The sequence below is a fragment of the Panthera pardus genome, unplaced genomic scaffold (assembly GCF_024362965.1).
Source record: "Panthera pardus isolate Hobbes unplaced genomic scaffold, ASM2436296v1 HiC_scaffold_2, whole genome shotgun sequence".
Classification (NCBI taxonomy): domain Eukaryota; kingdom Metazoa; phylum Chordata; class Mammalia; order Carnivora; family Felidae; genus Panthera; species Panthera pardus.
The window spans coordinates 43,786,324-43,802,557 of record NW_026526765.1 but is presented as its reverse complement, the minus strand read 5'-3'; the positions used below and the strand labels follow the sequence as shown (position 1 = coordinate 43,802,557).

Below are 16,234 nucleotides of genomic sequence, written 5' to 3'. Positions count from 1 at the left end.
TGGAGCCTGCTTTGGATTCTGTGTCTCCCTCTCTCTCTGCCCCTCCCCCACTTGTTTCTCTCTCTCTCTCTCAATCTCAATCTCTCTCTCAAAAATAAACATTTTAAAAAATTAAAAAAAAAAAAACATCACCCAGCTTCAAGAATTGTGTTTCCTCCACCAACTCTTCCCCCATCAGATTATTTTGAAGCAGATCCCAGATATATAATTGCATCTGAAAATATTTTCGTATGTTTGTTTAAAACAGAAGGACTTCAGAAAATCATCAGAGCAGCATGGCTTTTATTTTGTAAATATTGGAGGACTGTGTTGAGGGAGGTTAAGTTGAAGGGTGCCTTGGCTGTGGGGAAAAGCAGGAATTTGAGGAAGGGGATTGGAGTATTTTGTTGTCTACCCCTCGGGCAAGCACATGCCTGATATTCCCGCTGATTAACAAAGCATCTCCTAAAACTCATCTCCTTCTGGAAGAGGTGATGCCTTAAACATGTTCCAGTTTAGAGCCTGGGGAAGAGAGAAATCCCTCCCCTTCTCCCACACCTGAGTCTTGTTCCATCCCAGAGACTGGAGTGGCCCCTGTGAGGCACCTGTCTGTCCCCTGGCTGGGAAAATTGGGAGCCCACAATGGAGAACTCTCCATTTGCCAGATCCGGCGCCCACAGCAGTTGGTCTGGGTGCAAGCTGAGCAGGACTGTGCATGCCAGCAGTGGGGCAACGTTCGTGTGCGTGTGCTCACGTGTCCCAGGTCAGAGCTGCCGTCTGTACCTGCGGCACCCTTCTCTCTCTGGGTCCTCTCAGCAAACGCAAGACTACGTGGCACAAAATGCATCGTTTTAGATGCCCAGGAGCTTAGCCTGGGGAAGAGGCAGAGCTTGGTATCAGCACTGCACCATGGTTGGGTGCATGAGCTCTGGAGCCAGGGTGCTCTCGCTCCAGTTCAGCCTGTACCGCTGTCTGTGCCTCTGATCTTGGGCACATAACGTCACCTCTCTGAGGGTGCAGGGGTGTATAATGTCATCTACCTCGTAGGGCTGCTGCCTCTTCTTAGCATAGTAGCCAGGACATATGAAAAGCTCACTAAACATTAGCTACTATTACAGATTTGGAGTCTCCTGAAGTCTGGAGAATCGATTCAGCAGCATCATAGCATTTTGGAAAATTCAAATCCTAGAATCTCAAACTCTTGGAAGCATATAATTAGAAGAACCCTATTAGATCCCTAGCATAAGTCTTACTCTGTGAAGATTCCCTACACCTTGTCTCTGTACTCTTTTTTTTTTTCTTTTCGTAAACATTCAAGAGCAAGGTGCATCAACCATTGTAAGTTACAACTTGACGAATTTTACAAAGTGCTCACAGCAGTGATAACCAGCAACCAGAGCAAAAGCAGACACGACCAGTGCACCCCACCCCCGCCGTCCCCCAGAGCCCTCCTGATGCTCCTCACCAGTCACTACACCCACCCCCTCACACACACAAACGTAGTGATTATCCAGCCAGCTGGGCTGTTGTCAAATACCTTCTTGTGGAGTGTGTATCATCATTAGGAGAACCCTAATTATTAGAGAGGCTCGGTGAGTTAATTTGGATGTTGTCGATTAAACTTTACCTTTAAGTTGTTTTGTTTTTACTGTCATACTTCAGTGGCAGCCTAGTTTAGGGCTGAGCTCCCAAAATGCCTAGGCCTGCTTTTAAAAACACAGATTCCGCAGCCCCATCCTGAGTCTACAGCACCAGAATGTGGGATCTGGTGTGGGACCAGGGAATCTGTGTTTTTACAAGCTCTCGGTGAGGTCCAGCTGGCTTTGGGAACCACTAAACTAGTGTTTCAGAGCTCGGACTCAACTTGGAGAGGCTATTTTTCCAATCCATGTTCCATCTTACTGGCCATTGACCTTGGACAAGGCTCTCGGACTTTCTGACCCTCAGGTTTTTCACTTGTCAGATGGAGATGCAATGATAGGACTTATACTGTTGGGTTGTTGACGGGCTCTGACAGGCACATGTTCACTAAGTGCAGACATAGTCAGCAGGGGTATTACTGGGAAGAGCCCCTCTGTGGTGTAGCCAAAGGAATATTGGATTTGGTATCTGAAGCCTTGTGTTTGCGTCCTGACTGGGCCACTTGCTGGCAGTATGACCTTGGCCAAATCTTTTGACCCCCCTCTCTGGGTCTCGACTTCCCTCATAGGGTCTTTGAGGGGATCAAACAAGAGAAGGGACCGGAAGACTGCGCTGAGGACAGAAAAATGCTGAGTGAAGTAAACTCCAATGAATGGGGACTCAGCTGAGCCTGGGAACCCAGTGGAAAGCGGGCTTGCCTTGCCCTTGCGGTTAGCGGAGGGCGGGCCAGGTGGGGGTGGGAGAGGGAGCTGCTGAGACCTTGGTGTTCCACAGTGCTGGTATGCCCTGGCACAGCTCCCGTGCTGCTTGGTTTCTGACAACTGTCTCCTTCCTGGCTTCTGGGGCAGGAAGAACCCAAGATCCCATGGCGATGAAATCCCGTGCAATGTGCCATAGCCAGAATGCTTTTATTATTTCAATGTCTTCCCTTTTATTAAAAGCTCTTTGAAGCCCTTTACTGGCATTTTTAGAACACTGTTTAATGAAGTGTCATAGGCATACGAGAAATGCACAAATCCTAAGCGTATGGCCCAATGAATTTTCCAGAAACTAACCGGTTCCCAGATGAAGAAACAGAACATTACCACCATTCCAGAAACCTCTTTTGTGCCCCTTCCAGTCACTAACCCCCTCACAGGGGAAACTTTATCTTACTCTAATCCACAGATAAGTTTGCCTGTTTTTAAACATTATATAGTTGGAAGAGTACAGTATGGACTCTTTTGCATATGGCTGCTTTCGGTCCACAGTATGTGAGTGGGATTCATCTGTATTGTTGCCCAGAACAATACTTCATTTCCCCCGATACATAGTATTCCCTTATATGACCATTCTACAGTTTACTTATCCATTCTGCTCTTGATGGACATTCAGGTTATTTCTACTGTAGGGCTATTATAATGGTGCTTCTCGGAGCAATCTGCCTGAGTCTTTTGGTGAATATACTTCCGTTGTGTCCCCTAAGAAGAATTGCTGGGTCATGAGGTATATGTATGTGGATCGAACCCTATTATTTATTTTTTAGTTTTTTTAATGTTTATTTTTGAGAGAGAGAGAGACAGAGCACAAATGGGGGGGGGGGGAGACAGAGAGAGGGAGACACGGAATCTGAAGCAGGCTCTAGGCTCTGAGATGTCAGCACAGAGCCCAATACAGGACTCGAACCCACGAACCGTGAGATCATGACCTGAGCCGAAGTCGGTGGCTTAGCCGACTGAGCCACCCACGCGCCCCTCGAACCCTTTTATTTTGAAGCTTAGCTCAATTTGCTGCAAGTAGAACATGGTTTATGGGGTTGAGGGATTGAGTCTCTACTCAAGAGATGGATAAACCTGACCACAGGATGATAAATATTTGCCTCCAGGGTCTGAGGTGTTGGGGGCACAGACAGGTTTGCAGATTCAGAGGCTGTCAGGTGAAAGTCAGACGCGGGAATCAGACCTGTTGCTTTCCCTCCCCGGTCTGCTCTTGCATTTGACTCTAGAGATGGCCTTGTGTCTGCTTTGCCTGAGGGCCAGTCTTCCCCCCAGTGTGGTCAGCAGACCACCTACAGGGGAAAGCGCGTACTCCCAGCCCACCTCAGCCCTACTAAATCAGACTCCTTGGGATATGGCTGTGATTTTTCACACACTGGCATTTGCGAAGCACTTCTTATGAGCTTGCGGTCTTTTCCTCTCTTCCCCACCCCTCTCCACTGGGGCCTAGGAGAGGGCCACCTATGGGCTATCCACTTTGAAAGGAGGCGTGGTAAAACATAAGATCCTAAAAGAAGAGGTGACCTTGTTCAGCAGATCTCAAACACCAGTCTCACCAAAATCACCCCGGGAACTCATTAAACATCTATTCCTGGGCCCCACCCCTAATGATTTTGTTTAGTAGATCTGGGGTGGGGCTGGGAATACGTAACCCCCACCTCCACCCCCTTAGGGAATTTCCAATGGTGGGAACCACTGGTTCAGTTCAATGGCCAGTCCTGTCCTGTGAGAAGACAGTGGGCCCGGTGACTCTGTTCCGTGTCTGCCATGGCTGAGTGGAGCGCGAGTCACAGGGAAGAGGGGAAAGTGGAGTCGGTGTGGACGGAGCCCAGGGGGCTGGAGTGGGGAACTCCAAAGCTTGGCCAGGAGCCTGCCAGCAGAGGCTGCTTAGCATCTCAGCACACACCTTGATGCTCACACATATCCCTAACCCTTTGGTGCCCCTACCCCCCCCACCGCCACAGTCAGGTTCAGCCAGCTCCACTGCACTGACGGGGGGGGGGGGGGGGGGGGGGGGGGGGGGGGGGGGGGGGGGGAGGGCCTCGGACAGCGGAACTGCCTGTCCCACTGCTAGAGTGCCGCTCCCTGCCTGCTGAGGCCTGCCCGCCTGCCGGCTTTGTTCTAGGCAGTTCTGCTCAGCGGGATTTGGATTGGGCTGAACAGACAGCATGGCTAGGCGAGGCCAGGCCCGAGGGAATGGGATGGAGAGAGAAGGCTGGAGACAGAGCCTTTGCCGAGAATCTGTGTTGGCTAGGCTGAGAGGATCCGTGGTTATATGATCCCTCCCTTCTCGCAAGTGCTATTTCCAACCCCTCCCCCCCGGGGAATGGGGAGGCAGGCCAGGGAACTGTTAGACACACAGGTGATCTGAGTTTTAATCCTGCCTGGGCCACAGTCTGGCTGTGTGAATTGAGTAACCTCTCTGAGTCTCATTTACCTCGTGTACAAAATGAGGATAATTCTAGGGCCACTGTGAGCGAGTCTAAAAGTGATAACGCATGCCAAGTGCTTAGGGCGGGGCCTCACCACAGAGTAAATGTTCAGTAAACATCAGCTGGGACCGGTGTCTGTGCCTCTGTAAACATTTCCTACTCCCCACACGTCACCACCCAAGGGGGATCGTTTGACAGTGGCTCAGTGGAGGGTTAGCTGCTAAGGCAGGAGGGCAGGGACCAGTCCCCATTCCCAGATGGACGAGTGGAGGTCCCATAAACGAGGGCATTTTCTCAGGGGCTCCACTGGGACCCATGCTTGGGCCTCTGACAGGTTACCAAAGACTCTTGACACCAAGGCGTGGGGAATCATCTTCCCCACAGGGTCTGCAGGCGGGGGCCCATGAGCGGGGTGTCCTGTGGGTTGTCTCAGGCACCAAAGGCACTTCTTCTTAACTGAGCCTCCTCTACAGCCTGGTGATCACCTTCTCCAATTTCTACGTGAAGACACTGAAACTCAGTCAGGTTCAGTAGTTTCCTCTAGGTCACACAGCCAGCAATGGGCCCAGACAGGACTCAAAAGCAGGCTGCCTCAGGCCAGAGCCTGAGCCCGTGACCGCCAGGTTATGTGGCCCTGACAACAGCCTCCCCACCCCTGGGGTCCTGAGTTAGAGGTAGACCTGGCTGGGAGCGGCCACAGGGGGCTGACTGTAACACGCACAAGGCACCACGAGAAGTTTCTATCCCAGCAGCATCTCAGAACCAGCTAAGGGGAAGGGGACTCACGTCGCCGGCGGCTACAGGGCCTGCTATTTCCTGGGAAGGTAGCTCGTTGTGTCCTGGACAGAGAGGGGGGCAATGCCGCATGGCCTCCCTACCCAGATCACATAGGATGGGGCCCAGAGAGGCCACCCCCGCATGTCAGTGGCAGAACGAAAAAGGTCGAAGTTCATGTTGTTGTGGTGTGCCCACCGCATTCTCTACCTTCTGTCTTCACTGCCTCCTCACACGCACCCCACTGCCCCCCTCAGCCTCTGAATGACATCGCATCTATTAGCTCTCTGCACCTGTTACGGGGAAAAAGGGTGACAGGAATAGAAGTTATTCTTATTATTTTGACGCTGTTTAAGCTGCTGTTGGAGCTTTGCGACGGACCATTGTGAGGAGAGAAGGGATGTCACAAAAACCCACAGGTGTGTGTGTGTGTGTGTGTGTGTGTTTCCGTGTGAAGTGTGCTTTAGCAAGGAGCTCCTGAGACACAGGCAGGGATCAGTACACATACAGAGAATAACTCCTTCGTTCTGCACGTGCTTTTTGAACACCTAATGTAATGGTAAAAGCATTACTGTATTTTTACAATGGTAATAATTAGTAATAGTAATAACATTAGCTATTTTCCGGGTGCCTGGCACTGTGCTATATGTTTTCCATGCGGAAGCCCATTAAATCCTCCATGAGGTTAGCACTGCTATATCTCCGTGTCACAAATGGGGAAACTGAGGCTCAGACGGACAAAGCCACGCCCCTCGATGCAAGCCGAGGCAGGATTGAGGCCGGGTCTGACCCCAAGGCCTGGCTCCTTCCCCCTGTGGCCTCCTCCTGGCTGGTGAGCAGGAGGACGGTGACTTTGTGGGTTCCCAAGGAGCCTCCAAGCTGGGAGGAAAGCTGGGTTGAGGGGAGCAACTTGGGCAGGGACACTGGGTTCTAGTTCCAGGTGCACTACCACCGTCACACGTGATTTAATACAATGCATTCCCCGCTCTGGTCATAGTTGTCCCATCTTTATAAATAGATGAGACTCCTCATAGGTTTCAGGCGGTGCCCTAAGGCAGCTTGGGAATTTCACAGACATGCCTGAGAAGGTAGAGGCGGCAACAAATGGGAGACGGGGCCCTATACCCCCAACTCACAGATATCACAGCGCCAGCTCTGTTTAATCCATTTCACATAATAATAATGATGATTTTAAAATAGCAACAGCTAGGGGCCCCTGGGTGGCTCAGTCAGTTAAGTGTCTAACTTTGGCTCAGGTCATGATCTCACAGTTCGTGGGTTCAAGCCCCGTGTCAGGCTCTGTGCCGACAGCTCGGAGCCCGGAGCCTGCTTCAGATTCTGTGTCTCCCTCTCTCTCTGCCCCTCCCCTGCTCGTGCCCTGTCTCTCAAAAATGAATAAACATTAAAGAAAATGTTTTTAAATAAAAAACATAAAATAACAACAGCTAGCATTTATTTAGTGATTGCCGGGTGCCATGCACTGTGTTAAACGTTTAATAGGAACGATGTAGTTAGTCAAACCTTCAGAACAACCATCTGAGGTAGGTTCACTTAGTATCTCTCTTTTGAAGATGAGGAAAAACAGAGTCACAGAGGTTAAGTTGGTTCTCCAAAGGTCACCCAATTTGGAACGTGGTGTCTCTACGTCTGAAAACTCACCCTTTTGCAAAGGATCCCTTTGGATCAGAGTTGCAGGAAGCACCCACTAGACAAGGCTACGTAGCAGGGATATTCTGGTCTCTGCAATTTGTTCTACTCTCTGAAAGAAGTTTTTCAGTCCTCTAGGAGAGTATCTCCTGACTTCAGAATACAACCTTCCTCGCTCCCAGAGAGCCACCCTGAACCCAGACCTTCAGGACAGCCCTTCTCCCCTCCTTCTCCCATACAGGGACCTCCTAGTACCTTCCCACCCAGGAGGAAGAATCAAAGGTTCCCAGTGGCCTTCCCACAAGGCTGAGTTCACACTTGTGTCCCGATCTGTCCCAAGGCACAGATGTAGAACCCAGAGGGGATGCTCTGTTCCCCTGCTTGTCTCCCAAGCTTCTAATGGATAAATATCATTCCATGCCCTACTGAACGGGAGTGGGTTTTCACCTTACAAACCACTCTGGCCAGAGGGCCCCTCAAGAAGTGGGGCAGGGTGCCTTCCCTCCTTTCTCTACCCCCGAGCCCACTGATCCTGGGGACGCTTCTGGCTTAAGGAGATTTCAGCCCCACATGGAAAGCCTCCAGATCCATGTAGGCAACTCCAAGACGAAGAGGCCTCTTGCGCCCTCTGGGCCTCACCGAGTGTCGGGGTCTGCAAGCTAGAATGCCTGCAGCCAGCGGGGAACAGCACCGAGGGGTGAAGCAGGGCCCTCCTGGACTCCCTTGTCCTCACAGTTTGGATGGAGATGTGGGCGCGAATGGGTTTCTCTTCCATTAGGAAGCTGACCTTGGTGATGAACTGTGGCTGAAACAGCCTCGGTGTCTGGGAGGCTGGGGGTGGCGGGGGTGGGGCGATGATTCTGGAGAGGGCTTGTGCCCTCTAGTCAGCCTGCATGACCGCCTTGCTCCTGCCTTGGGGCCTTTGCACTGCCTGTGTTTTCTGCCTGAAGCTCCTTCTCAAGAAGGCTTTGTGGCCCTCCCCCTGCTCAAATGTCACCTTGTCATGGACGGCTCCCCTGACCACCCGAATCTGTCATCTCTTTCTCTCTGCCACTAGAATAGAACCCCCACAAGAGCAAGGACCTCCTCTGTCTTGTCTTGAATCCCCTCATAGGGCAGGACCTCTGTAAATAAGCATTGAATGAGTGGCTTGGGCAGAAGAGACCCAATAACAAAACACTTTCTCATCCTTCCCCACTCTGTCCCTTTTCCTCCTTAAAACCCAGGTGCCTGGAAGCCCTCTGTTTCCTTCAAATATCCATCTCCCCTGGGTCAGCTTATGACTTTCAAGGGTCTTAGGCATTAAATTAGAAATTGTATCTTATGGCAATATTTGTATAAAGATAAATATGTTTTTAGAAATGGTAACATTTTCTTCAGCCTAAAAGTTTGCTTGCTTTCTTCTGGATTTAATAGAAATTAAAACATTTTCATGGGTCCCTAAAAGTACCGTGGGCCCTGGGTGTGCCCACTGTGCCTACCAGATAGGGGGGCCCTGCCTCCTCCTCTGAGCCCCACGCACCCTCGGTTCCTGGCTCCCGCACCATGCTCTCTGGAGCTAAGCCGGCCAATACGGGAGCCCCTGGGCACATGTGGCTATTTAAATTTAAACTAAATAAAATTACAAACTCAGTTCCTCAGTTGTACCAGCCACATGTCAAAGGCTTGATAGCCACACAGGCCTAGTGGCTCCCATACTGGACATCTCAGATACAGAACATTCCCATCATTGTATAAAGTTCCGCTGGAGAGTGTTGCTCTAGAGAATTAGCTGCAGCTACATCAGCCCTCTCCAAGTCTCTCTTTTTAGAATGTGGATTCCAATCCTTGGCTGGCACTAAAGTCCACCAACTATTAGGTGGATGAACTTGGGCGGAGCTTTCCCATTATCTGGCCCTCAGTCTCTCATTTAGAAAACAAGGGTCATGATAACTGTCAGAAGAGTGGTGATCTCCATACAATGATTAACTCGAACTGAGTGGATTCCAGAGCTGGGCATCTGCCATATGTTGACTCATTCAGCCTTCTCAACAACTCCACAAGATAGGTACTTATCCTATATCCCTTGTACTGGGACCAGAGAGGCGATGTAACTGTCCAAGGCCACACAGCTGGTGAGTAGTAGAGCTGGGATTTGAAACCTGGTCTATCTGACTCCAGAGCCCACTTTCTTAACTATTAATTCTATCCAGTACCGCACCCCTTCCCTCAAAACCATGTGAGATAACGCATGCAGGTTTTTTTTTTGAACTTATGGATTACACATAGACATGAGTATTTGTCATCAATAATAATATCAGAATAGTAATAAAGAAGGGGCACCCCTGTCCTAGCTCCCTTCCATCCATGAGGTAGGTGAGGACTTCCTTTTTCAGTCCTCTTTGCCTTCTAATTTCAGGCTTGGGCAGGCCTGGCCTTTTACAGCTCTCCTAAAAGCCGCTTGGTCCGCTGGTGGTTTGGGCTGCCCTTTACCAAGCCATTATGGGTCCTAATAAGGTGTTACTCTGCGTCCTTCCTCCCTGTTCTTTCACCTCTCATATTATCTGTCTCCCCTGCAGCCCTGGGAAGTAGGTAGGAGTAGCTATTATTATCTGCATTTTACAGACAGATAAATTGAGGCTCAGAAGAGGTTCTGTGGCCTTCCCAAGGTCACACAACCCATCAAGGGCCCAAGACACCGGCTCCTTTCCTGCTGGCGTCCAGTTCTTTGACTTGTTCTGTTACACGAGAACCCGGCAGTGGCTGACTACAAACTAGCAAATGACTCAAGGGTTCATCCAAGTTTCTGAGAAATAAATCAAGCTTCTCTACCCACAGGGAGTTCCAGTTGGCTCACCCTAACGGAGCCAGTGTTCAAGCCCAGTCCACACCAGAGTGGGAGTCTTGAATGGAAAACTCTCCCTTTTGATCTGATATGAGATTACTCTTCTCAGCATGTAGTTCTCTTCTGGTCCTGCCTCTTCTCAAAAGCCTTCAATGGCTCCCTACTACTAAGAGAAAAAATAACTTCAGCAGCTCAAGACTTCATGACTAGCAGGCATCTGGAATATCCATATTCTTTCACTTATGATTTTAATTCTGATTCAAAGGCACAATCCCTCCTGTCCCTCCCCATATTTAAGCTATTGTCACAAATAGAATGTACTTGGAGAGTTCTTTCTTAAGAGCCACAAGGGACAGTCCTAACACTGATGCCTGAGGCAGACACAGTGGAGGGGAGGGGAATGGGGTCAGAAAATACTTCCCAAGGGCACCCAAATCCACGGTAATTTTACATTTGGATTCCGGAGGGAGTGTGGACATTCTCCAATCCAGAGGAATGAATCCAGTGACTCTTTCTTTCAAGAAAGGCTCTCCGGGGCGCCTGGGTGGCTCAGTTGGTTGAGCGACCGACTTCAGCTCAGGTCATGATCTCACAGTTTGTGAGTTCGAGCCCCACGTCGGGCTCTGTGCTGACAAGCTCAGAGCCTGGAGCCTGCTTTGGATTCTGTGTCTCCTTTCTCTCTGCCCCTCCCCTGCTCATGCTCTGTCTCTCTCTGTCTCAGAAATAAACATTAAAAAAAAAATATATATATATATACATACACACACACACACACACATACACACACACACACACACACACACACACACATATATATATATATATATATATATATATATATATATATACATATACATATAAAAGAAAGGCTCTCCAAACTTTAAACAACATCTGATCTCGTTGCTTCTTCCTGGAGCCTAGGAAATTCTGAGTAGTCAAGTTTAGGAAGTCTGGCTGTCTATTTCCAGTTCAGCCACCACCTTTCTGGGTGGCCTTGGGTGTGCTGTGCAAATCTCAGTTTCCTGTATCTGAGAAGCGGGAGTAAAAGGGTAGATGTGTTTCTTAGGAGTGTTACATGGGCCACTAGTGAACATCTGGGACATGTCTAAGAGAAGAGAAGGTGTTGGGCCATGAGGGAGGATGTCATCACTGGTCCATTGTCAGAAACAAAGCCTGACAGTTTGAAGAAATTTGGTAACAGCTTCTTTAGTGAGTGGTTTGGCTATGAATTCCTCCGGGTACATCTGCTTCCCCAAAGAGGGGACGGAATTAGTCACAGAGTCATAGGCTTCTAAAACTAAAGACTAGAGTCACTGCACATGGACCATTACAAATATAGATCATAGTGCATCAGAGTTAGCACATCCAGGGGTGCCTGGGTGGCTCAGTCGGTGAAGCATCCGACTTCAGCTCGGGTCATCATCTCACGGTTCGTGGGTTCGAGCCCCGCATCGGGCTCTGTGCTGACAGCTCAGATCCTGGAGCCTGTTTCAGATTCTGTGTCTCCCTCTCTCTCTGCCCCTTCCCCCGTTTGCACTTCTCTTTCTCTCTCAAAAATAAGTGAACATTAAAAAAACTTTTTTAAAAAAATTAAAGAAAAGAATCATAGCACATCCAGCTATGTGTCTTAGGACATTTTATGACAGGACAATAGCAGAGTCCAGCTTGTCAGATCTGGAGGGGCTCCTAGAGGCCATCTATCCAGTTTTTCAAGCCTGTGCTCCCCAGGGGGGCGAGGGACAAACCTGTGGGCAGGTTCTAGCCCTCCATCCCCACTCTTAACAGTGCAGCTCTGCTTTTCTCTGTTTACAGGTAGGTTTCCAGGTACAATTTCATTAGGAAAAAGGAGATTCCACCCCTGAAAGCAATAGAGGGGGTTGAAATCATGGATCCATTCCAGCCCTTCACCCGACACACAGCACATCATTTACAGAGGAAGAAAGGTCCACAGGGCTCAGGTGACTGACTTGACCAAGGACACACAGGGAAGAAATGACTTTAGATCCAGGTCTCCCAGGAACCAGGTTGACTTGCTACATGGACCACTGAGCAAGCATCGGCGAGGGTGCAAGCCTCAGCCACAGCCAGAGGAAATCCCTTCACTGCCTTTGCGGGCTCATTTAGGGTCTAATAGAGACCACAGGCCTGTCCAGGCCAAAGAATCATACCTGTAAGAGTTGGAAGGGACTTTCGAGCTTTTCTCGTCTCCCCTGAGGGCATATATCCCTCTAGCATAGCACATCTTTCACACGTGGCCACCCAGACTCTGCCTGGACTCCCCAGTGACAGGGAGCTCTGTATTCTGAGACGACTCATTCCAGAATTGCACTTGAGGTCACTAACCAAAAAATTGAGGAAAGATCTCAGAGCACTGTTCCTCCCATTTGTGCTTAGACTTTCACCAGTGATTTGGATAAAGACGCGGATGTCACAACCACCAAGTTTCTGAATGTTAGAATCCAGATTCTCAGAAGCCGGAGCAGTGAGCTAAAGCACAGGGTGAAATGCATCGTAGTCTCATTAGAGCCCTACAGCATTTAGTTGGAGAAAGTCAGCCTGTGCAAGAACAGATTGGGGAGTTGTGATAATGCATCTGAGAGTTTTCATTACCTATAAACTCAGCCGTCAATAGTATGAGCTGGCTGCTGAAAGTCATAGTACTGGGTAATATTTGTTGAAACTGCCACATACTGTATTCAGTATTTATGCACATTAACTAAGTCCATTCTCAACATGACATTACGAAGTAGAGAAATGAAAATCAGAGAAGGTAAGCCACCTGCCCAAGGTCACACAGCCAGAAACTGTGTGTTGTAAACCACTTTCTGCCGCTTTCCCCACCTATGAAATGGGGCTGGGAGTTACAAGGAGGAAGATTTGATTCAGACACATATCCTAAAAGGGTCCATTCGTGAACTTGTTCACACCTGTGCACACACAAGCCCCTAGCTACCAATTTATTTGCTCCTATCATATTCATTCTGTCAAGCAGGCACATACAATCAATGTGCCCATACAGCTATTCAAAAAGTGCCTCCTAAGTATGTATGCATGTTCTCTTGCAAATGTGCACATTCACCCACATGCAGATTTTTCTCTGAGTCTGGGGAGCCAAGAACGAGAGGCCCCACCCCAGACAAGCGCCTGCTCGCAGCTTACCAGAATAGCCTGTGGCTGGGCCAGCAAGCTTAGACTCGACCAGAGACCAGTGGCTTCCTGCTCCGTTGGGGCACAGGCTGGACCTTCTCCAGAGGAGTCAGTGGACCCCACCCTCACCCCAACCTCAGGCTTTGATTCTGCCTTGGCTTTGAAAACTAGTAATAACTAATATTTATTGAATGCTTTTCTATGGGCCAGGCACTGTGCTAAGTACAACAACGTGCATGGTCTTATTTCTTTAGTCTTTATAAAAACCCCAGGAAAGCAGTTCTCTTAATAGCCCCATCTTCTAGATGAGAAAACAGAGGTTTGGGGAGGTAAGCTTACCCAAGGTTATGTAGTTAGCATGCAGTGGAGCTTGAGCTTGAACCCAAACCGTGAGATTCACAGGTAGCCATGGTTCCTCTTTCTGGCAAGGTGGTCGAGAGGAAAGAACCTGACTCTGGTCCTTACCCTGTGACTTTGGGCAAGTCCCTTTCTTTTGGGGGGACTTCATTTTACAGCTTCAGAAAGGAAGAGATCATCACTAAAGGTGCTTTCAGCTGTCATTCTGTCATTGCTTTTCCTAAGTCCAGATCCTACCATTTTTCAACTATTGAGTAGGGTTACGTACCTGGCAGTTATGTACCAGGCACTGAGAATTCATGCATGAATAAGATGCACAAAGCCCCTGTCTTCACGGAGGCCGGTGGCTAGTGTAGGAGACAGTCATTAAACAAATTAGCAAGAACATATTGCGTAGTGATAAGTGCCATGAAGAAAATGGGGTGGTGTGATAAAGAAGGGTGCTAAGAAGGAGGCTACATCAAACTGGGACTTAAGATGAGGGATGGGTTGGGCTGAGCCAAGAAGAAAGATAACAAGAAGAAGCCAGCCATGTGAGAATCTTCAGTAAAGGGGAATAGCAAGTGCAAAGGCCCTGAGGCAGACTCTAGTTTGGTATGTTTGTGGGGGAGAAAGGAGGCCCATGTGGTTGCAGCTTGGTGAAAAATGAGTGCTGGGAGGTATCACTGGAAAAGCAGGCAGGGTCCATATGGTGTGGGGCCTTGTAGGTCATAGCAAGGAGTTTAGATTTTAATCTGAATGCTGTGGGAAGCCACTGGAAAATTTTAAGAAGGGAAGTGATATGAATTATGTTTTCACAAGATATTTCAAAATAGTGGTCCTAGGTGCTGTGGGCTGGGAGGGTAGCCCAGGGAGCCCAGCGTGCCTGTGCACCCCGCAAGCCCGTTCACTTGCCCAGGAATAGTGCCAGGAAGCAAATGTCCAGACACATTTGCTGAGGTCCTTCCTCAGCAAACCGCACACCAGGTCTGTGGGTCCTATAACTTGAACACAGCCCTGGGCACCAGCCCCCCACCCCCCACCCAAGGGTGCATGTTCTTTGTGCCTTATCTCTTCCAGGGAGACCCTGCCCCTGCTCCCTTCCCTAAGCTCATCTCTGCAAGACGCCTGCAGAGCTGCTGAGCAGCGTGTCTTGTTGGGGCCTGCCCTCCACGGGTGCTGACCTGGTGAACAGGAAGCGTTCCGCAAAACAGGGCAGGCCGAGCTGGGAGGCTGGGTGCACCCTGGGCTCGCTGGGCTGCAGAGGGAGCGGACCTGGGACTGGGGTAAGGACTCTCTTTCCCTTGGGGCTTCAACGTCCAAAGCAACGCCACCCTGGGGGCTTGGGGCCCACATGGCTCAGGGGTCCCTCTCCTCTTGCTGTGTCAGGGATGCGTGAGTGGAATGGGGTGAATATGGCTTTTGCCCGGGGCCAGCTCTACTGTGGGTGCAGGGGATGCCGGGGGAAAGAGTAGAGGGGCAGGAAGGATGGGAATAGACACCCCAAGTGTAGAAATCTGCCTCCACTCCCGCCCCTCTCCTCTGAGGAGCTGGGCCTGGGGTGCCACCAACAGGATTTCAGGGGAAGGATGGTGGGTGGTAGGGAGGCTGCAAGGATGGGGCATATTCAAATTCTTTTCTGTCACAGGCTTGCAGATCCCAAGTTAGGCAGACTTTTCCACCCTCCCTCCCATGTTGGGATGCTACCTGCCAGGTCTTAAAGAAGCTCCATTCAGCTCCCTCAGGAGTCTGGAAAGGCATGGATGCAAGCCTCTCCTTTCCCCTCTTGCCCCCGGAGTTTAACTCTTCCCTTGTCTTTGAAGAGCAAGGCAACTGGAAAAACGAGTCTTGCCTGTTTCCTCCAGGAATGCTCTGCACATCTGGCTGGTAGCCAAGAAGCTCCTGGGAGTCAAGACTCTCACGGGCAGGCAGGCCCGGCAGCAGCCTGCTGTGTCCAGCCTCACACTTTGCTTCTGGAAGGCACTTTGGCAAAGAACCTCTGCCTTCCCCTACTCCCCTTCCCCCTTCTCCCTCTCCTTAATCCTGATGAGTCTCCACTTTGAACTCAGGCTGGAGTTCAGGGACAAGCCGTGTGGGAAACAGCACAGGACACAATGGGAAACGTGGCAGGTCTTAGAGGGGCGAAGCACTCGTTCGTGGCCAGTTCAACAATTCCCAGGGACTAGTTCTTTCCTGGCCCCCACTATGTGAAAGGGGGCAAGACATGTTCCCCCTCCGGGGCTCTGCTTCGCCATCTATGCACGAGGAGTGGGGTCAGAACTCTGTGTCTCAAAGCCCCATTATAGCTCTGACATTCCAGGGGTTTGGGAGTTACAAGATGAGTCAGAATCGGGCTCTGTCCAAAGGGACTAGCAGTGGGACAGGGGCAGGTGAGTCTGGGGTGGAAGAAGCAGTCCTGGCCTTTAATGCAAGGAGCCCCAGGTCAAATTCTTGCTTTGCCTCTATCTAGTCATAAGGCCCTGGGTGGCTCCCTTCCCTTGATGAAACTGAGTTGCCTATTACCGATAATAGCCAATATTATGTTACAATTTCTATGTCCCAGGCACCCCCGCTGGGTCATTTACCTTTGTTGTTTCACTTAATTTCACACCAATCCAATGAGGTAGATAATGTCCTTATCCCCATTCTATGGAAGAGGAAACCGAGGCTCACAGAGGTCAAATAACCTGAGCAGAAAA

At 49.9% G+C, this 16,234-nt stretch overlaps 2 protein-coding genes across 2 annotated transcripts in view; one reads left to right on the top strand and one right to left on the bottom strand.

Moving 5' to 3' along the window:
• The window catches only part of SLC36A1 (solute carrier family 36 member 1), a 154,999-nt gene that overhangs the window by 22,187 nt on the left and 116,578 nt on the right, over positions 1–16,234 (bottom strand). The gene's annotated exons all lie outside the window — the stretch shown is intronic.
• The window catches only part of FAT2 (FAT atypical cadherin 2), an 83,885-nt gene that overhangs the window by 4,852 nt on the left and 62,799 nt on the right, over positions 1–16,234 (top strand). The gene's annotated exons all lie outside the window — the stretch shown is intronic.